At 42.9% G+C, this 21,392-nt stretch overlaps 1 protein-coding gene and 1 long non-coding RNA gene across 3 annotated transcripts in view; both read right to left on the reverse strand.

Annotated features, from left to right (window-relative positions):
• The window catches only part of ZNF704 (zinc finger protein 704), a 105,353-nt gene that overhangs the window by 83,544 nt on the left and 417 nt on the right, over nucleotides 1–21,392 (reverse strand). The gene's annotated exons all lie outside the window — the stretch shown is intronic.
• On the reverse strand, nucleotides 1,426–21,361 carry LOC146768416 (uncharacterized). Its single transcript, XR_014952961.1, has 2 exons — nucleotides 11,938–21,361; nucleotides 1,426–10,712 (listed from the first exon to the last, which is right to left on the reverse strand). It is a non-coding gene; the product is annotated as an uncharacterized LOC146768416 (long non-coding RNA).

Raw genomic sequence — 21,392 nt, forward strand, 5'->3', positions numbered from 1 at the left:
CATCTTATTGCCTCCAGTATCAACTTCTGGTAAAATTTCTGTCCTCTTCATGCACTTGATGAATTATAGCTCATACAAGCCACTTGATAATAGACTGTTTTTCTATGCAGTTCACTGTATATTTTCACCCTTAAGCCATTAGAAACCTTCAGCTTACTTTCAACAGTTCTTTACAACCTGGCCTCAGGCAACCAACATTTCTTGGATGTTCAGTCACAGAAACAGGAGCTATAAACCACCTGTAAATTAAAAAAAATAGTTTTGTTTCTCTCTGCAGTTACCTCTACTTGCCTTTGCCAATTTCCCTCCCATCACTATTCGGCAAGGGAGACTTTTGATACTGTGCTCCTTGGAAACAACCATACTACTCAAGCCTCCCCACTGGAGTGCAAGCATGGGGCAGTGCCAGAGATGAGGTATGATGTGGCATTACTCCTTCAGTAATCATCCTGCAAAAACTAAAAACCATTTCTTACTTTGGTTTCTAAGTAAAAACTTTATTAAGAAAGACTTTCAACTTCTGTTTCAAAGTTATGAAGACTATAATATATATTTAGATCGAGGGTTTTACTTTTAAGTTAAGGGTTTTACTTTAAAGCTTGATTCATTATTATTAAACGACAAAGTTTAATAATCCATGTGACAGCTAAATGATTAGCATAGTTACTATTTTCAGCAGTATATTAATTTTTCATTGCAAAACCTATCTTAACTTGGCAATAGAAACTTTTATTGGTGGTATTTTGTCATAACCAAATTGCTAGTCCTGAACTCCATATCAAGACCACGTGTTGCAATGTAAGTCCTGTCCAAAATGATGAGCATGTTTGACACTGACACAAACAGGAATTTAAAGAAGTGCTTCCCTATTCCTTTACAAATGATGTGCAGGCTGCAATTTTTCAGTAGTTTAGGCCTTAACTTATGCGCAGTCAATTTTTGCCCTATCCAAGAGCACATCCTGATAAGACGCTGACATTGCAATCAAACTTCAGTCTCCTCCAATTTCAGTTAAATTACAGCTTGCATTTTACCCTGAAGAGCAAAAAAAATTATTGATCAAAAAGACAACTCAAGCACTGAATTGCCTATTCAAAGGATCAGCAAAAACTAGAATAAATAGATTCATCACATTTATATGGAAACAGAGTCGGATTTGACAGATTATGTATGTCACTCCTTTAGCACAACCTGATCGAACTTTATCATCTTCCCTTGCTTACGGTACACTGCTGCTTAAAAACTGGAGTTATTTATTTACAAATAACCCAGTAGCATGTAACAGGCATTAAGATGTCTGTGTTTCCTATACAACAGAAGGCATTAAACTCCCAAGAATATTAGCATTATTTGCCTCTAGTGACCCAACTGTATGGAAATGTATCTTCAAATGTGAAAACTGACTCCTTCCCATGTTCTTTCAAATTTCCTTTTTTTTTTTTTTTTTGGTGCACAACCTGTGGATTCAGGTGGGCACAGCAGGAATAGAAATGTAATTTTTAACAGGCTTTGTAATAGATGACACGGACAGATGGAAATAAACTATTGGAAGAATTGCCACACCACATACCATACCTACTTTGCTGACAGTTTTATAAACATCTCAAGGGCTGATTTCCACATGGCAGCTGCCCAGCTCAACAGAGCACTGCCTGTATCCATTTTTGTACAAACTTTTTTTTTTCCCCTCAACCCATAAAGCTGTATTTCCTTTACCTCACTTACAGACCACTCTAACTGGACTCAACTCCAGCGTCACTTCATTCCAAAAGCAACAAGATCCCTCACTAGCCACACTAGGCTGTTTCCTAGAGTGGGAGAGGCAGGGTTGAGGGGTAGTGATAAATCAGGGAGGGTGTAACATGCTAATTGAAAAACACGTATCAAAAAAACCCACCCCACCAGCAATCACCCAACTCACTGCTCCAATTCTGGCTATTTGCATTGTTAATAGAGAAATAGTTTTAACAGCGAGTCCTAGGCCTATGCACAATATTAACACTACATAGCGATAAAGAAGACACAGTTTTGGATGTGGATTTTTGATTTCCATCAGATTTACGATGTAATCAACTGATCTAATTCCATCAAAAAACTCTTTAGATTAAACACCAATTAAAAAACCACCAGATTAGACAGATTAGCTATGAGATGGTTTAGCACCAGCCAACCTTCTGTATAACACTGCTGTTTTTCATAAACAGTTTTTTGATTCTGGCTTTCTGACCACCTCTTTCCGTTTTCTGAAATAGATGTAATCATTCTAAGTATTTGGGACTGCCAATAAAACTCCCAACTGGCAAGAAAACAAAAGTTCCAGAATTTTTTTTTAATTAAACAAGGCTTTAGCAACATTTTTGATCCATTAAAAAACAAATAGGCAGCTCAATGGGGAAGTGAAAGAAGGAATCAATATATTTCAGCCTAGCATGTTAATGGGAAACAAGAATGAAATGTGTATATGTAAGATGACATACATTTAAAATGTTCAGCCAAATAAGAGATCAATAACAAGAGCTCAAGAACTGCAAGGCCCTATTCAGGCCCTGAACAGCCAGGCAATGCTCTAGGGATAGGGATAAGCCACTTTTCTCAACAAGAAAGAAACCAGGAATTAAGTTCACAACAAAACACAAAAAGCAAAAATGAGAAACACCAAACCTGCTACCAAAATTAAATGCAAGTAAAAAAATATTTAAATTAAATCCCTGGAAGGACAAAGATTTTAGTTCATTTAATTGCTTCATACAATATTTCTACTTCAGGTTTCTGTTACAAAGAGGTTTTTTTTTCCATGTTAAAAGGCTCTAATTTTTGACATTCAAAAACAGTGTCCTCACTGGAAGGAAAGAATGCATCAGATTTCCATTTTGCCAGAAATCCCTATTCATACTGCAACACAAAGAGATAAGACAGATTCTCGTAATGATGCTTGGAAATAATCTGCCCTGAATTTCAATGTATTATTATATTTTTGAGTATACTTTGCATTTAATTACTCGCTTCACCAGCAGTTGCTCATTACACATAAATCACATCAATCTAATCACTCTAAGCATTTATAAATTGTTGGTCTCTAACAATATAGAACATAATGCATTTTAAGGTCACTGTAAATGTTCTTTACAATATACAGTACACATTAATGTACAGTAATGCACTATTCATCTTCAACCAGGCTAGGAAAAAATCCCTATCTTCATTTGACCAAACATAGAAAACCATCCAAAGAATTTATTTTCTATGTATTAAAACACAATTCTAAGTATGTTAAGTTGCCTGGATTCACAATACAGTGTTATGCAGCAAGAACTGCAGTAAGCAAGTAGTTTCTACCCTCCCACCATCATCACGTGTATGTCAGCACTTACCTGGCTAAACATAACTCATCTACAAAACCCACATATCCCAGCACCAGTTTAAGGTGTTTCTGAGTTCTAGAGAATCTACCCAGATGAATGAAAGAAACTTTCACTCCCACTTTTGAAATCCAGTACCCAGCCAGGTACTTGTTGTACCCCAAATAAAACTACCACCAACTTCTGACATCTGAACTACTGCACTAACTGGCACATGAAGCATAAATGTTATTAAAACTGGACAAAAAGGTCTTACTGAAGACGGTAAGGAACGCTGAGAATTCATGGTCCCTCCCATACACCATTTTCAGGTCTGAACAAAAATTATTCAGAGATATTTGTGCCTTTTTCTCTCCTCCACATCAACAAATGAATGAAGATGTGGAAGTATGGTAGCTTTCTTTCCCATCCCATATGCAGGTATAGTAAGTTCCTCACAGAAAAGTACATGGCATAACTTCTAACATTATCAGACACCAATAAGTAAGTTACCAAATTTTAATACTAATTACTGAAAGTGTGCCTCTTCAAAATTTGCTTGCAATGTTTAAGTCTCAAAGAAATAACTGTGTGTTCTGTGTCCTGGCTATGCTGTACACAGAGGGGTGTGACCTGCAGTGACTACCCTGCAAACCCAACTACCTGGGTTCCAGCTAGACATTGGCCCCCAGGCCAATCATCACTGGCAGGATCTCAGCAGAGCTATTCCAGCCCTGCTTTCCTTTTCTTAAATAAAACAAGTGCCTAAGACACTGCCTCTAAACATCTAAAAATATTGACAGTACCTTGGAAAGTCTTAAACAGGAGGAAAGTGGAGGGTCATAGTTGCAAAAAACAGGTTCATTTTTTATTTAGGAATTCTGTTGCTTCAATCTTTGCCAAGCATGCTCACCACTTGGTACTCCACCATGCTAAAAGCAGGACTTGCAGGCCAGGAATGGGCAGTCATAATTACCTTCCCAATTGATGGTTGCACAGAAAGTGAATTTAAAATTAACTAAACCAATTATCACATATTTTTTCTCACAAGGACCTACGTGCCTGACCCTGGAAGTGGGAAGGAAGCAAGTGCCAGGCAGCAGGTTCACCTCACCTCTCCTGCAGCGATAGCAGTGTAAGCAATGCCCAATGCCATCAGAGCAACCTGTGGCCACAAAGAGAACAGATGCGGGCCTGGAAATGTGTGCTTTGGGCTGGCCAAAGAGAACAGAAAGAGAAAAGAGGTGGATACACTCAGGTCTTGCTGGTCATCTCTGGGGAAGCTAAAAACCCTAGAACTGGAGACAAAACCAATGTGGGAATTCTGTTCTTATTTCTGTTGCATTACTAGATGTACTTATAAGCTGCAAGTAGTGAACAACATCAAACCATGTGTTCCCACTGCACTGACTTGAGTTCTGAAACCTTATGTCACGGTATATTTTTATGATATGCCTATGAATATCTATTTTCTATGAAATGGTGATTTTACTTGCAAGAGATGCAAAAAGGGTCTTAGAACCCAGTGGTAAAGTATCTACTGTCTTTGCTGCCCCTAATTTTGATTTTCTAGATTAAAAAGTTGTACACAACAGCCCATATAGCTTAATACAGCCTTGTATATGGACTGTCTTACTGATATATCAATATGGCATTTACTAGTTGAACTATTTCAAGACTGTTACAAGTAAAAATGATCAAGCCGAATTTAACAATTAATAAAATAGATTTTTTTATTTCAGTCTTAGACAGCCACAATCAAAAGAACAGTGCCAAGCCCAGGATCTGTGCTGGGTGAGATGCAGGTCCGACCTCTGTGGCATCGGATCTCCTATGTTCACACCAACTGTTCTGTCTGAGCAGTTCTTATACCGAGCAGTTCTTATTCCATCTATTCTGCCTAAGGCAGGGTTTCTTTTCTTCTTTTCAGAGGCTCACATATTCATGTAGTTTCTTTTCTCTGCTCCCAGCAGAACAAAACCATGTCCAGAATCGATGTATGCCCATCATCCAGTTACTGGAACTCGCACTGAGGTGAGTCTTCCTGATGGCTCTGGCTATCTCAATCTCAGATATTTATTGAGTATTCATCCCCTGGGTGTTCCTCAGATCACCTTGGAGAAAGACCCATCTCTGTGCAAGCCACATTCATTCGCTTGCAAATTAGGTCCTTCTCTCTGCTGCCAGCTGTGGTTTTGAAATACCATGAAGCAATCTTCTCAGCTCCAGCTTGTGTGCTTAAGAAACCTTATATTTCTCACCAATGTAACATATTTTATACATCTATTTCTTATAAGCACAAATTATCCAAAATAACATAATGAAGACCATTGCTGAAGATGTACAAGACACTCCACCTGTTTCTCTCTTCATCTGCTGGTGATCTGGGATCAGTAAGGATGGCAGCAGCTCAAAGAAGTACTACCACTTCTATAATCTTATTCAGGATCAAGTAAGTAAGAGCTCACAAAAATTAAACTATAGAGGCACTACAGAGGCACCACACTTAGCAGAAGGTTTTGGAAATGCTGCTTCACTTGCTCCTCAGCAAAAAAAAACCCTTGATTGGGGGTCACATCTGCATTTGAAAACCCTCCTCCTCTTGACTGGAACAAGTAGGATATTTTTAGTGAAAAGAAAACCAGATTGGCTTTATTTTCAAGATCTCTTACAATTAATATAGAGATGTGAGATTTCTGAGGTCAAAAGTTATTGTCTGACTTTAAAAGAGGCCAGCTTAGAGGAGATACTGCAGATGTTAGATCACTTAAGAGGGTATGGAAATATAATCCATTTGACTTTACATCCTAGAACTCTGCTTTTTTATTTGTTGGTTTAAATTATGGCATTTAATTGAAATTAAACCAAGGGAGTTCACAGATGTATGCAACTGTTTTAACTTCTGAATGAAATAGGTGCTGTGAATGAAAGAGCCAGTGCTGATCCCTCATGCTGAAAGCCTGGAGGAGATATTACAAGACAAAAATTAAGCACAAATCCTTATCTCTAACAGATCTTGAGGCTGGAAGTAGAAAGCACTATCCCTCAGTGGAGGAGAACAAGCAAGAAGCACTGCCTCCAGCAGAAGATTCTCTCAAAGCAGAGTTGAGCTTGAGATAAAAACATGTAGCAGTTTTTCTGTTCAGATTAGGAGAGGTGCCAAAAAAGGAGTTTATTTTTGTGTCTGACTACACAATAAACAGTATCACAGAGTTACAACTCATTACCCTTGAAAGCAACAAAATAACATCAGTAAAAATATGCAGAGGCGAAAGGCGGCCTTCTCCAGCTGCTCCAGGAAACAGCCCTCTACCAAACCACTACAGGGATGGAATAGTATCTCATGGGAGAATAAAGTATTGCAGTTTCCAATATGGGGAACTGGACTTGCCCTGGCTTGTCTGGCCCCTGCTGCTGAACCAAATGGCAGCAACTGTGGTGTTTCACCCCAGAGACACCTTTGGCTGGCTGGATGTTGCAGCTGGGAGCATGAGGACAAGTCCAGGCCAGACGGAGCTCACGTGGCAGTGGAATGGAGCTTCCCTCGCAGAGGTCCCGCTCCTCAGGTTTGCTAGAGAAGACTTTAAGGCTACGGTGAAGGAAAGGAGTTGGTTCTGATGGAGGGTATAATCCAGAGCTTTATTCTGGCCCACAGGCCTCTGAGTGTAGTAGCAGCTCCAAGCAGAACTCTGAATCCCATCACTGCTCCATCAGAACTGCCCTGACCGCGTGGTTCCCCTCTCTTTTACCTGGGGGAGGGGATGGGGGAAGGGACAGGGAGCCACCAACCAGGTATGGGAGAGGAGGTCTCAGGAGACAAAGGACAAAGGATGGCCCAATGCCCCCGAGGCTGGAGAGCATCTTTTGAACCTGCCCAATCACTTGACTGCACTTCTGGAATGCCAGGAGTGACAGACAGTGCTGGCAGGGGTCAGGGTGGGGAAAGGAGGAGTGATTGACAAACCTGGTAGGACAACTACAGGGTAGAAACCTGGGGTTCTGGGGAAACCATGAAATCACACTGCAACCCCCACCTAGTTTTGTTTAAAATGAAGAGGACTGGGTTTGGGGGGCAGAATGCTTGCCAAACCATGGTTGGTGAATTGGTTCCCCTCCTTCAGGAGGATCCCTATCTTCAACTGAGGCTTCGAGGTCATCCACTGGAGCACAAGGGGCTTCCAAATGGTAGACTGCAAGGAGGGAAGATGAGCTTGAAATTAGCTTGTAAACCATGTGCTTGATCAGCCCAAAACCAATGCTAACAACTACAATAACAATAACTAGAATAAACAGTACTAAAAACACAGTTTTTAGAATAGATCCCAACTAGCCCAAGAGTCCCCAGCCCTTGAACAGTCCACTCAGCCAGTCGTCTGTTTCTCTCGATGTCGTTCGCCATGATTTTCATGCTGTTGATCACAGCATGGGCATTCTCTGCTTTCGATGACAGGTTGAGGCAGCAGAGACCTTCAAATTTTTCAAAGTGATGGTTGTGCAGGAGGAGCGTATAGTCTATGGCTGCCCTGTTTTGAATGGTGGCTTGTCTGGTAATTTCCTCATCTGATAAGAGGTCACTCGGGGCAGTAGAAGTGAGGTTTGCCTGTTTTGCAACCCATTATTCCAATTGGCCAAATTCTCCCATGCTTTTTGCTGCCGAGATCCACAGCAGAAGGACTCTTAATTGCAGTGGCCTTAAATCTGGACCAGTGAACAACTTCCAAATTACAGTCTGGGTCTAATTGTCTTAGGTCCCTTTTTGGATGGCAAATTTATGTGCATTGTTTTTTATCTGCCAATGCATTAGATTTGTTCGATTTGGGGTAAACAGGCTGAGCTTGCCAAAGGTGCATGGACTTCCAAGCAGACAAGGGGGGAACCTGCCCATGGCTCCATATGTTTGCTTTGGGCTGAGGGCCTGTGCAGGGGATCGCTGGTGGAATGATCATGAGTAGGATGAGGCGCAGGCTTGGTCTCATGGTGACTTGAAACTGCACACAAACAGTGCGATCTAAACCGGTAAAAGGAAACCCAAGTCAGAAATATATTACAAACTATTCCAGATAGGAGGTGTAAATGGAATTTCTTCCAGGGAACATGTGCGGTGTCTCCTCCTCCAGGCACCATTAGCGACCTAGGGCGCTTCTGTAGACCTCTCTGAGACCTTGGGGACATAGGGCCTTACCATTTGGATGGAACCCACTTTAAACCAGAGGGGGTGGACATGCAGGCATATCCACATCCCCATGTAACCAATTTGTAAAGTCCCACTGTCTTCCAAGTCTCAGGGTCCTTTACTAAGACTGGAGGCTTTTCTTTCACGGACATCTGACTGCTCCCCCCAAAGTGGCATACGACAGGCAGACTCAGGTTGTCAAAAGAACAGTTCAGAAAATTAATTGTGAACAGTGCTCTGGACAACTAGATGTGGGGAGGTTCCATTTTCAGGACCTGATGCTGCTGGTCCAGGACTCTCTTGAGTCCTTTCCACTACAGCTTGACCTGTAGGGGAGTAGGGGATGCCTTTTTTGTGCTCTGCTTCCGTTTGCTGCAGGAAACTACTGAATTCCTTGGATTTGTAAGTGGGCCATTATCAGTTTTCAACTCCTTAGGGATGCCCATGAAAGTGAAAGCCTGTAGGAGGTACATTATGGCATCAGAGGATGATTTGCCCGTGTGGGCAGAGGCATAGACCGCTCCAGAAAAGGTATCTACACTGACATGAACATATTTCTGCCATCTGAATGATTGTATGTGTGTTACATAAATTGCCACAGCTCACAACTGTTCAACCCCCTCTGCTTTGCTCCTGCACTTATCTAGGGAGTGCATGTTGTTGGCAATTGGGGCATGTGGCCACAATCACTCTGGCCTGTTCTTGAGTGATGTGAAACTGATGAACTAGGCCAGGTGTATTTTGGTGGAAAAGCTGGTGGCTGATTTTTGCCTGTTCAAAAACATTTGGGAGAGGGGTCATCTCTGCAGGCGCAGCAAGAGCATCTGCCCTTCTGTTGCCTTCAGTGGTAAAACCTGGCAGGTTGGTTGGTGCATCACATAAAATGGTTGCTCTCTGTGGGAGACTAACTTTACAAGTTTTGAGCAATTAGAAAAGTGCAATGATAGACACTTCTTGCAGTATTGCTTGACCTGCCCTGGATACTACTCCTGCCACGTAGGCAGAGTCTGTAATCAAATCGGATGGTTCTGAGAACTTCTCGAAGACCCTAATAACTGCAGTCAACTCAGCAAGCTGAGGTGAACCTTCCACCTCAGCAATGTCTGTCTCCCACTGCTAAGTTTGAGGATGCTTCCAAGTCATAATGGACTTGTGGGATCTCCTGGACATGTCTGTAAACACGGTCAGAGCCTTTTTTAAAGGTTTCCTACTTTGAACACTTCCCAATTTCAGGGTGAATTGAACTTCTTGTTTGAAAATTTTTTGGGTGGGCTGATGGATAGAAATTTGTCCTGAGTAGGAATCCAGAGCAAACTGCAATGCCTCATTTTCCTGAAGCAAACGTTCCAACACTGCCTTAGTAATTTGGCCTGATTTTAATCCAATTGGAATGTGAATGCACTCAAAGTCACATCCTGCCAGCTCCTTGATCCTTGTCTTAGCTATCTGGATCAGTTCTGCTGGGGTTTTGTCATTCTCTTGGCCCTTTGGTGACTGAAGAAGACTCACTCTATGATCAAGAGAGGGTCCCTCTGGCTCTGGCCCTTTTTAGCTGTTTCCTTTGCCTTAGGTGTTTGTTTCTGCTCCCACCGGAAAATCATTTCATGGAGGTGTGGCAACTTACCTGAGATGATAAATTTGAATGGCAGGCCAGGCCAACATTGGTTGGCCTGTCTTCTGGACATTGCTGCCTGAACTTTTTCTAGAGCTTTCTTTGCCTCTGGGGTAATAGCCCTAGGAGAACTTGGGTCCTCTCCTCCTTTCAATAAATTGAAAAGAGGGGCAAGATCTTCATTAGTCAGACCTAGCCAGGGCCTTACCCAATTTAAAGACCCACACAACTTGTGGACATCCACAAGGGTCTTGATCTTTGTTTTGATTTCAAATTTTTGAGGAACAATGGTCCTCTTTCCAATTTCTTAGCCCAAGTACTTCCAAGGTGGCATGTTTTGAATTTTCTTTTCCTGGAGCTCGAACCTGGCAACAATCAATGCATCGATTGTTAGGTCAAGCACATGGGTGAGTAAATCATCACTGGGGGCACACACAGGGATATCATTCATATAATGATAGGTGATGGCCTTTTCTGCAGCTGCATGCACCAGGAACAGTAAGAAGAGACATACCGCTGGCAGATCGATGGCAAGACTTTCAGTCCTTGAAGAAGAACTTTCCAATGGTACCTCTTCCTCGGGGCTCCCCTGTTGATAGTAGGGACCAAAATGCGAAACGTGGTGCATCGTCAGGGTGTACGGGAATTTGAAAGAAACAATCCTTTATATCAATGACAGCCAAATTCCAATTTTGGGGGAGCATCGCTGGGGATGGCATACCAGGTTGGAGAGAGTATTGTCCAAATTGAGGGGCCAAATGGACAATTGGCAATTCTACGCCTGTTTGTGTTAGATTATCCAGAGCCCTTGTTGGGGAGATACCTAATGGCCCAATGGGGAGAAATAGGGTTTGTTAGCTGGGGAGACAGGGGACTGGGGAGAATTCCACATGGTCTAGCCAGGACTTTGTGGACAGTGGGACTTGGACACTTTAAGATGCTCAGGGAGCCAGCTTCCCTGGGCTTGACCAGAGTCTGCTCTCCTTAAAATACCAAGTTTTGGGGTAGAGGGTTCAGGACTGGGGTGGGGAGAAAAAGAAAGAGTAAAGGTACATTCCTTGTTATTTGGCTTTTCCTTCACTTCCCTTTGCTTAAGTAAAGCTGATCAAACTTGTAAACTCCAAAACACAAATTTGGCTGAAGTTGTGTCCCCAGACCATCCCAATGTTACCAATTTGTGACCCACCCTGTCCCAGAAGTGGGTATTTTGGACTTGCTCAGGAGAAACTTGCGGGAAGTGTAGAAAAAGCCACCTTATAAACTGTTTCAATTTTACCTTAGAAAACAAGACCTTTCCACTAACTAAAATTCCTATAATCTGATAATACACTCCGTTGTGTCATGCTTAGCTTTGCCCCCATTTTAGATGTAAAAGGCGCAGCAGGACCTCACACAACCAAAAACAAAACGAATTCGCTACCGATTTCCAAAAACTGTGGTTAAGAAGTGAAAACACCCAAATTTCAGCACTGCACAGCGCAGCAGCCTGTGCTGCCCTTAAAACTGCCGCCTGTGGTCGAGCCGCGGATCAGCACCATTCGCGGGCAGCAAAGACGGAGTCGCAGCTCTACCCTCCCGCCTGTCCCTTCCCACCACGCTCAGGAGCTCTGAGCCGGCGCCGCCACCTCTGCTGCTGCCGTGCGGGCTCTCAACACAGCAGAGCCACGCGGTCTGTGGCCGCACCTAGAGCGCTCACTCCCCGCTCCGCGGGGCTGCGCAGCCTTTCTGTGCTCTAATAAGAGCAAAAAAGAACAAGTCCCTCGTCAGGCACTGTTTTTGAGCTTCCCACCCCCCTATGGAGCGGGGATACTCACCTAAATCAGGGCCAGTCTGTCCCGGTCCAGTGAGGTCTTCTCTTCACCTGAATAGGACTCCTCGGGGCAGGAGGAACTCCCCTTTTCTCCTCTCAGAAGGTCTGACTCATCAAAAAGGAGCTGAATTTTCCAAAGGTGCAGGACATCTGTGAGCCTTCTGTGGGATAAATTCCCAAGTCTCTCCTGGAGAGCTCTGTCTTCAAAGCTCTGCCAGTCGATGCCAAGCTGCCTTAAAGTCTCTCCGTGGCCTTGTGATCTTCCGAGAGCCCCACATTGGGTGGCAATACATTGCAGTTACCAATATTTGTAACAGATGCACCCTGGCTTGTCTGGCCCCTGCTGCTGAACCAAATGGCGGCAACTGTGGTGTTTCACCCCAGAGACACCTTTGGCTGGCTGGATGTTGCAGCTGGGAGCATGAGGACAACAAGTCCAGGCCAGCCGGAGTTCACGTGGCGGTGGAATGGAGCTTCCCTCGCAGAGGTCCCGCTCCTCAGGTTTGCTAGAGAAGACTTTAAGGCTACGGTGAAGGAAAGGACTTGGTTCTGATGGAGGGTTTAATCCAGAGCTTTATTCTGGCCCACAGGCCTCTGAGTGTAGGAGCAGCTCCAAGCAGAACTCTGAATCCCATCACTGCTCCATCAGAACTGCCCTGACCGCGTGGTTCCCCTCTCTTTTACCTGGGGGAGGGGATGGGGGAAGGGACAGGGAGCCACCAACCAGGTATGGGAGAGGAGGTCTCAGGAGACAAAGGACAAAGGATGGCCCAATGCCCCCGGGGGTGGAGAGGATCTTTTGAACCTGCCCAATCACTTGACTGCACTTCTGGAATGCCAGGAGTGACAGACAGTGCTGGCAGGGGTCAGGGTGGGGAAAGGAGGAGTGATTGACAAACCTGGTAGGACAACTTCAGGGGAGAAACCTGAAGTTCTCGGGAAACCATGAAATCACACTGCAACAACAAAGAACCTGAAGGACCACCAGGCCCAAAGTAAAGCGCAGTCCAACTGCCACATGGCTTCTGTCTTCTAAAGGATGAAGGCTTGCTCCATTTCTAACCTTCTCTTTCCTCCATATGCCTGTCCTAGCTGTGATATCCCATCTTTTCCTCTGTGCTATTAAGATGCTTGGCAAGCCCTTCCTTGATCCACCATAACTAAAGGACACCATAGAGTCTACAGACACTGCTGCATGTGTTTTCCACTGTTTCAGTAACCCACAAAAGCACATAATAAATTCTGGCACAAGCACAAAACTGCCTGTGAGTAACTAGGAGCTGGAGGAAAGAAATACTTTATCCTTTTTGGAACTGATGAAACATAAACTCCAGTTTGTGGCACATCCAGTGCCCAGGCACAAAGTGCTCTATGCTACCCATGTTGCTGCTCCAGCAGATGAACCTACCAGCATGGAGAAAGAAACTCCTGCAAGACCAAGCATTTCTCTCCTGCTCTGAGAAAGTAGGGACAATTGTCTGAAACAGTGTTGGTCACACATGTTGAAGGAAAATATTACTCTAAATCCTTTGCAACCACAAATTCACCCTTATTTATTTCACTGTTTTTTTTGTATAGCTCTGTAAATCAGATGTGAACAGCTTTCCATGGCCTACCACTGACCTAGACCTAAAGGCAGCAAGGACTGCATCACAGTGCTGCCTTTAAAGTATTTTAAAGTAGAAAAATCAGATTTTTTTCTTCTGGAGGTACTCACATTCCTCATCACTGCATCATAGAAAGAAAATTGTTGAGAAATACGAGGTAAAAAGCATTTTGGATCCAGTTAGAGTTTTTTTATACCACTTAAAAGGGATATGCATATGTACATAAAATATCAGGCTGGCTCAAATGTTTCTCTTGCCAGCTTTACAAAGTCCAGTTTATAGAAAGTGATTGTACAATTTGCTCTCTATGTCAGTATGATGTAGGCATCAGCCACCTTATCTGCTGAAGCACAAAATAAAATTTAAGTAACCATCCAATCTTGACTGCTTGTTTTAAGAGCACTGCCCATCTAAAGTTCAAATAATCTTTCCTCTACCATTTAAAACAATACATGAAAGATGGTAAAACACTGTAATTTCACACATCAGTATCTGATCACTGAGGCATTTTACTTTCCCTCTGATTTTGTGTTTAGTGATCATAACAGTCTTTTACAATTATTAGGACCATTATGAAATGGTTTTAGTCTACTAGTAGATTTATACTTGTGTTCAATTAATTGGACTGAAATCCCAAATATGCGTAAAGTAGCAGGACTTTTCCATCAACTTCAGCTGGGTTAGGATTTTATGGAAATTAGACTCTGTGTGTTTTGAAAAACATAAGTAAAAAGATCTGTATTTTTATTCAAACTTCAAGCAACAGAAGTTGTTCAGTTTCCTGTCTTCATTAGTTTTGTTGTCAAACAACAAACACCACCCACACATGTACTTTTTAATACAATACCACAAATGTCACTGTAATAATCATTTGAGATTGGAAAGTTTGGCAAGGTGCCAGAGTAGTGAAAGTGATCCTATCACAGATTGTTCAGCAGCAGCAGTGGTAACATTAAATTCCTGTGTGCTCTGCTCAGCAACATGCTACAATGAAAACCATGAACACAAGTTCATGAAATTAAAGCTGATTCCCAGAGGAGCTAATGAACATTCTTTTCATTCACCTTCTATTTCCTGTTCAATTTCTGAAAATAAACAAAAACTTAAGAGTTTCTCTTTTGACCTATTGTCCTTCTGTAGTCTTTGGGCTGGCCTTAAGCTGCAGTATTAGTCAAGCTGCTCACTATTTTTAGAAATAAGCAATTCAATAAATCACTTGAAAGTATTATAAAGCCAATGTGGATTCATTCTGAGAGAATTAAAAAAAAAAAAAAAAAAAAGCATCATTGCTCAATCCACACAGTATTTACAAAATCCACATCAAGGACCAGCATCTCCTGGCTGGCCAAGCAGCCAAACTCTCATCTTTGAGGCACTGATTTATCCCACAGTCTAGTAAGAGCTCCCCAGTGCTCTTGTAACACTGGAATTTCTAATCTAGCAGCTGGAAAAACAGAGTAGGACTTGAGGGTTCAAAGCTGATTTACAGGATTCTTAGACTTCTCTGTAACCTTGGGTCTGAAGAAAGCTTGGAAGAGCACAGGATCAACAAAGGCACAGATGGTCTGTGTATTTGCACTTGTCACAGGACACATTACAAATGTTAATTACCAGCCCATGAAAAGCACTTTCTCAATACTTAGGTTTCAGTTGAAAAAAAATGTCACTTCTATCTCCAAGGAAGAACCAGAGAACTACAGGCTGGCTGGTCATCCCCACCTTGATCCCTGGGAAGGGATCACAAGACTGGGAGGAGTGGGTGACACACCTGACAGTCATGTTGCCACCCAGAGAAACCTTGACAGGTTAAAGAAATGAGCCAACAAGAACCTCAAGAAACCCAACCAGGTGAAAATGTGAAGTTCTGGACCTGGGGAGGGACAATCCCAAGCACTAGGTTGTGCTGGAGGCCACCCAGCTGGAAAACAGCTTTGCAAAAAAGGCCCTGGGTTCCCAGTGGACACAAAATTGAACATAAGCCAGCAGTGAGTCCTTGTGGCAAAAAGCTGAACCATGTCCTGCACTGCATTAGAGAAAGTACTGACAGCAGGGGGGGACGAGGTGATCCTGCCCCCTCTACTAAGGCACTGGAGAGGCCACACCTGGAATGACAGGTTCAGTTCTGGGATCCCAAATACAGGAAAGACATGGACATACCAAAGAAAGTGCAGCAAAAGGCCAACATGGAGAATGAGGCTTTGGAGAAACCTCATTACAGCTTTCCAGTACCTCCAAGGTACAAATGACAGAGAGGGACTTTTTATATGGGCAGACAGTGACAGGACAAAGAGCGATGATTTTAAAATGAAAAGAGGGCATGTTTAGAGTAACTGTTAAGAAGAAATTCTTTACTCAGAGGGTGGTGAAGCACTGGAACAGGTGCCCAGAGAAGTGGTGGATGCCCCATCCCTGAAGTGTTCAAGGCCAGGTTGGATGGAGCTCTGACCAACCTGGTCTAGTGAGTGAGTGACATCCCTGCCCATGACAAGAGGCTTGTAACTAAAAGATCTTTAAGGTGCTTTCCATTCCAAACTGTTCTATGATTCTGTGATTAAGAGATTGGATTATCTCTCCTATGAGGAGAGCTGAGACTCTTCAGCCAGAAGAGAGGGCTTAGGGGAATCTTAGTAATGTCAAGAAACACCTGAATGGAGGGAACACAGAGCCAGACTCTTCTCAGTGGTGCCCAGTGGCAGGACCAGAGGCAATGGTCACACACTGAAATACAAGAGGTTCCCTCTGAACATCAGGAAGCACTTCATTGTGAGGGTGACACAGCAATGGCACAGGTTGCCAAAACAGGCTGTGGAGTTTCCCTCCTTGAAGATATTCAAAACGCATCTGGACATGGTCCTGGGCAATCAGCTCTGTGTGACCCTACTGGAGCTGGGGGATTGAGCCAGGTGATCTCCAAGGGTCCCCTCCCAACTCAAACATTTTGTGACAGAGACTGAGCAGCGCATCTCTATCCACTCGTATGTACTGAATACCTGAAGGCTGTCAACTGATCCCTCTCAAATGACCTCATTCTAGACCAAAAAGAATATAGGAAATCAGAACTGTTAATGGCTTCACTTTCACATAGTTATGGTGTTCTAATACAATTCCTTGGTCTGTGTCCAAACAACAACAAAATTACATGACAAAGTCCCCAGCAATTTAGTTCCATTCATTCTTTATTAGGGGAGAGTGGACAAAAAATACTAGCTTATTTTCTCACCACCCCCAGCTCTGCCTCCAGTAATCTGTATTATGTATAAACTTTTACAATTTTTCAAAAGGAAGGAAAGAAAAAATCCCAAGTCTAGCTATGAATTTTCCACACCAACTTCACTAAACAGGTTTTCACTCAAGAACAACAAGAAGCTGAACAAAGTTTGAAATTTAAAAATTAATTAACTTTAGCTACTTACAAAATATGGCTAAGCTGATGGTGTTTATCTGCCTCTCTCATATCACCCTTTAGCTGTTCCTCACAGTTCATCAGTGTCTATTCATATCTTGTGTTACTCTTTGTACAATTGGGTAGACCAGGACCATGCTTGTTGTGAGTTTGTACACAGCCTAGCCTAACAGGCTCCAAGTTCAGGACATGAGTTCTGGTGTTCTAATAACCAGCAATATTTATAAAAATAACATTATTATTAGTAGTCTGAAAGGGAACATTTTATTTTCCTCCTAAGTTCCTAATGTCTCTTGCAAGGTCTCTCCTCCACTAAGCAAATCTGGTATTTAAAGATTGTACTTCGCAAATTGCCTCTGAAAATACATTTGCACACACACATGAAAGCGAAATTAAATAACACTTGCTAATCAAGCAAGGAAAGACACTTTTTTTGTCCACAATGAATATATAGCCCATTCAAAGAGCAAAGCTGTAAGTCTGATTTAAAGGACAGCAATGAATTCACACCTGGCTTCAGAAAGAAGGAGCAAAAGAGAAGTGAGTGAATTCAATGCAGCTGAACAACATATAACTAAAAGGCAACTGATTTCTTCCACACAAGCTCTAAAGATTCTTCTCCCATCCCATATATCACACAGATGTCTTTATCTTTAAAACACAAACAAACAAAAAAAAAAGGGGTGAAAAAATCAACCCAAAACATAACAAACCACAAAAACTGTGGTTTTCATGAACTCCTACCAATGTCTGCCATCTTCACTCCAAAACCACTGGATCAGACTTGTACATGCTCCTTATTTTGCACCTGTCATAAATTTCACCTCACAAGATGGGTGAAACTGAGCCCGATGTTAAAGTGTAAGCATGAAGTTAAAGTCTTGCTTACATTGCTTGGGCTTTTGTATTCCTCTGCCATTACTGTGCAGCTTTCTGGGCCTTTAGTTTTCAGACTCTTCATCTGATCATTTTCCGTCATTTTGGAGCTATGTATTTGCAGGATCGAATCCACTTGTGGGAAATTCATCCTTCTGAACTACAAAGAGGTGCTCACAAACAAGCCTGTATCTGGAACGGGTCGTTCCATGGGTGAGGAATAGACACAGCATCCATAGTCAGCTGGATTAAGAATGACCTGTGGCCATACTCTCAGCCTGGTGACAGAAATTGGGCTGGAAATAAACTGGCAATTCAACTGGGCTGAACAGAATAAAGCACCAACACCTTTACTATTCATAACAGAAGAGAAAACATTGCAGCATGCTGGCATGTTATCACAAGCTCATGTTCACTACTAGCCCACATTCTCAACCATAGCACTCTGATGGTTTACAGACAAATTAGCATAATTCTGCTACATGTAGTGGGGTTTTCTTCTAAGTATCTGATAAAGTCAGCATTGGAGACTGCTGATGGACACTACTTCAAAACTCCTTTCCTCATCAACAAACTCAGCAGTTTCCACAGACTGCATTAACCCCAGCATGGTACTAACATGGCTGTGATATCTCAACCAGGCTGCATACAAAAGATTAATTAAACAGGACTGCAAATTAACCCACGCTTCAAGACAAAGTACTAGCAATTACACTATTAATACTTTTTCATCTCATTTTAAATGGCTGAAAATCCAAATGCAGCCAAAGCAAATATGGGCTGCATAAAAAGGGTTTCATGTGCAAAATGAGTCTGCATAATCAGCACCTTGGTGTAATTTGTTTCCATATAGAGATTAATGAACTAGTTTGACAAAGTAAGAAATCACAGCACTTCTCAACAAGGCTTTACAGGCTCTCCAAGATTCTCTGGCTATTCTGCCATTACCCACCAGTAGCACACAGCATACTCATGCCTCTTCCAGCATAGTAGCATAGCAGGGAAGAACAAGCAACCAAAACATTCTCCAGTGTTCTCCTCCTGGACAGCTACACATCTACAGCAACATAAAACCACAATTTTTGTATCTTCCCCATGAACACAAGTCTCTCTTTTTTGTCATAGATGTTCTCTCTTTCTACGACTTTAGAAACTGGAGAAATAATATTTATCTTTATACAGTACTTCATCCTCTCTATCTCTATGCTTAAGAGTGAGGGTCAAAACTAGACTATCAAACATGAAGCCACACAGTGGACTCCTTTCTGGAGCAGAGAATTTGGCTGTAAGACCTGACAGTGCCAGTACTTTGATTTTGACTAGTGGACCAAAGTCTCAGGCACCTCTTAAAAATATTAATTCCACTGCTGACCCTATGATGCTTTCATCCATGTATCACAGGCAGCCCATAGAAGTGACTTTGTCACAAGCCTCTGAAACCTCTAACATTCCACTCAAGGGTACAGACATCAGGTATACATGTGAATACACACATACTTCTTAATTGCATTATCCAGATAGCATACACTGCAAAACCCACTTTACTTTAAAGTCCACATAAATTCTGAAGCTCTTTAGGATTTCTCTTACTATGAAGGTATTGGTCAATGCAACAATTTATGCTATCTCTCAGGAGTGAACACCTCTTCAATATACTTGGCTCCCAGTCTCCAATTCAGAAGTCCATGTCTGGGAGTCAAATGCTGCTGACTCCATGCCACTTCTCCATTTGGAAGGAATTCCAGCTGACAAACCACAACCAGATCATGCCAGTCCTATTACCCTCCCAGTGCTTTGCAGTTGGACCTCAGAATTCATTTTATGCCTGCTTCTCTCATTAATAGAAATACAACCTTCCAACACACTCAGGGACACATAGCCAGAGATACTTTTGAGAAACACACTTGCAGTTCAGTCACTTCAGGCTTAAAAGCACCCAGAAACACAATGCCAAAGGCAGAGAAGTTTAATCTGTTGCTTTAAAATTACTTGGAAGAATCCTCCCATTACGCTTTGAGAACTCCCACGCTAACAATCTCTAAAGAAATGCACAGAAACCAAAGGTAATTTATTTACAATGTTAAATTTTAAGTCCTCCTAGTTTATAATACTCAAAAGTATAAACAGAAAAGCAGAAACAGAGCAGGTAATGACAGTTAGAAACATTCCTCCAGAAGGTAAATATGTGCACCTGGTTATCAACGGCGACTTGACAGTTTACTATGTACACTAAATGTAGCCTAACAGGCATTACTACACTCATCTCGCCTATGAGGTAGGTTTACTGTTCAAGGAAGTAAATACACATGCACAATATTTTTGTATGTATGGGTACTCCTAGATGTAAGGCAGAAATACCAGCAACCACTAACAGTCCTACTGCTTGAAAGCATGTTGAGGGTTGACAAAGAGGACAGTACACTCCCATGTTATAGGTACACACAGGAAGCTCCTCTAAGCCTCCTCTACCACTTAAAACCTTCATTACTAAGGGCAGAATTATTGGACCAGAAGCCCGTTATAGTGCTCTTCATCCTAATGCTACCACTCAAGTGTCAAGCACTGGTTCTGTAGCAACAAAGTTGTTTCAGCCTGTCAGGCCTGAAACAACATGGATGGTCTGACCCAGACACCATAACCACAACTCATGGCATTTGATAGACTCAGTGAAGAGCTACAGTCTGATGGCCCAGCTGTGTCAGACTTGAGTCTCTCGGTGCTGTAACAAAACTGCTCTGAAGCAATATGCAGATAACTTGCATTTATGCTGCTATTTTCCTTTATGTGTTTTTTGTTTTGGATTTGTTTCCTTCTTTTTCCCCCCATCTGTGGATACAGGAAAGATCCCAGCGGTAATACAGCACTCCTAATTATCCAATCCTGAATTATTATTAAGTAAGAATTATTATCTAGATTGGAAAAAATCCATTCAAATGGGTACCCTTTAAACTTTCATACACATTTATTTTCCATAATTAGTGCACATCTATTACACAAATCCTCTATAGTACTATACATAGACTTAATCCTACTACCCTGTATATCCCAAGAGAAAAATAATTACAGAAAACGCTTCATAATAAAATCATTAAGCCTAAATCTAGGGGATCTCAGCCAGTGGGTGTGTTCACCAGGTTGTTCCAAACCGCACCGATTTCAGCGCGCTGACCGCGCACGCTTCGATGGGATTTGATTCGGGCCTCTGCACAGAAGGGCTGCATTCCCAAACTTTCCACAGGTCGCCCACCCGGGCCTCCTGACCACGGCCACCGCGCTCACAGGAGCCTGCCCAGCCCCGGCAGCTCGCACGCCCCGCAGGCACAATTCTGCGAACACCTCTGCGCACACGGCCGTGCTCACATCCTTCAACCCCCGCCAGCCGCGCTCCACCCGGCCAAGTCTCCGCTCCCAGTGCTCAAACTCCTCCAGACGCCGGTGGCTCCCCACGCCCCCCGCCCGCTTTTAGCCAGCTGCCCCCGCCGCCCGCTCCGCCTGGGACTCGCTGAGGGCCGGCCCGGCGCCCGAGTCCCGCGCAGCCTGCGGCCGCCGGCCCCAGGCCGCCCCCAGGCTCCC

This window comes from Lonchura striata, chromosome 2, assembly GCF_050655825.1.
Source record: "Lonchura striata isolate lonStrDom1 chromosome 2, ASM5065582v1, whole genome shotgun sequence".
Classification (NCBI taxonomy): domain Eukaryota; kingdom Metazoa; phylum Chordata; class Aves; order Passeriformes; family Estrildidae; genus Lonchura; species Lonchura striata.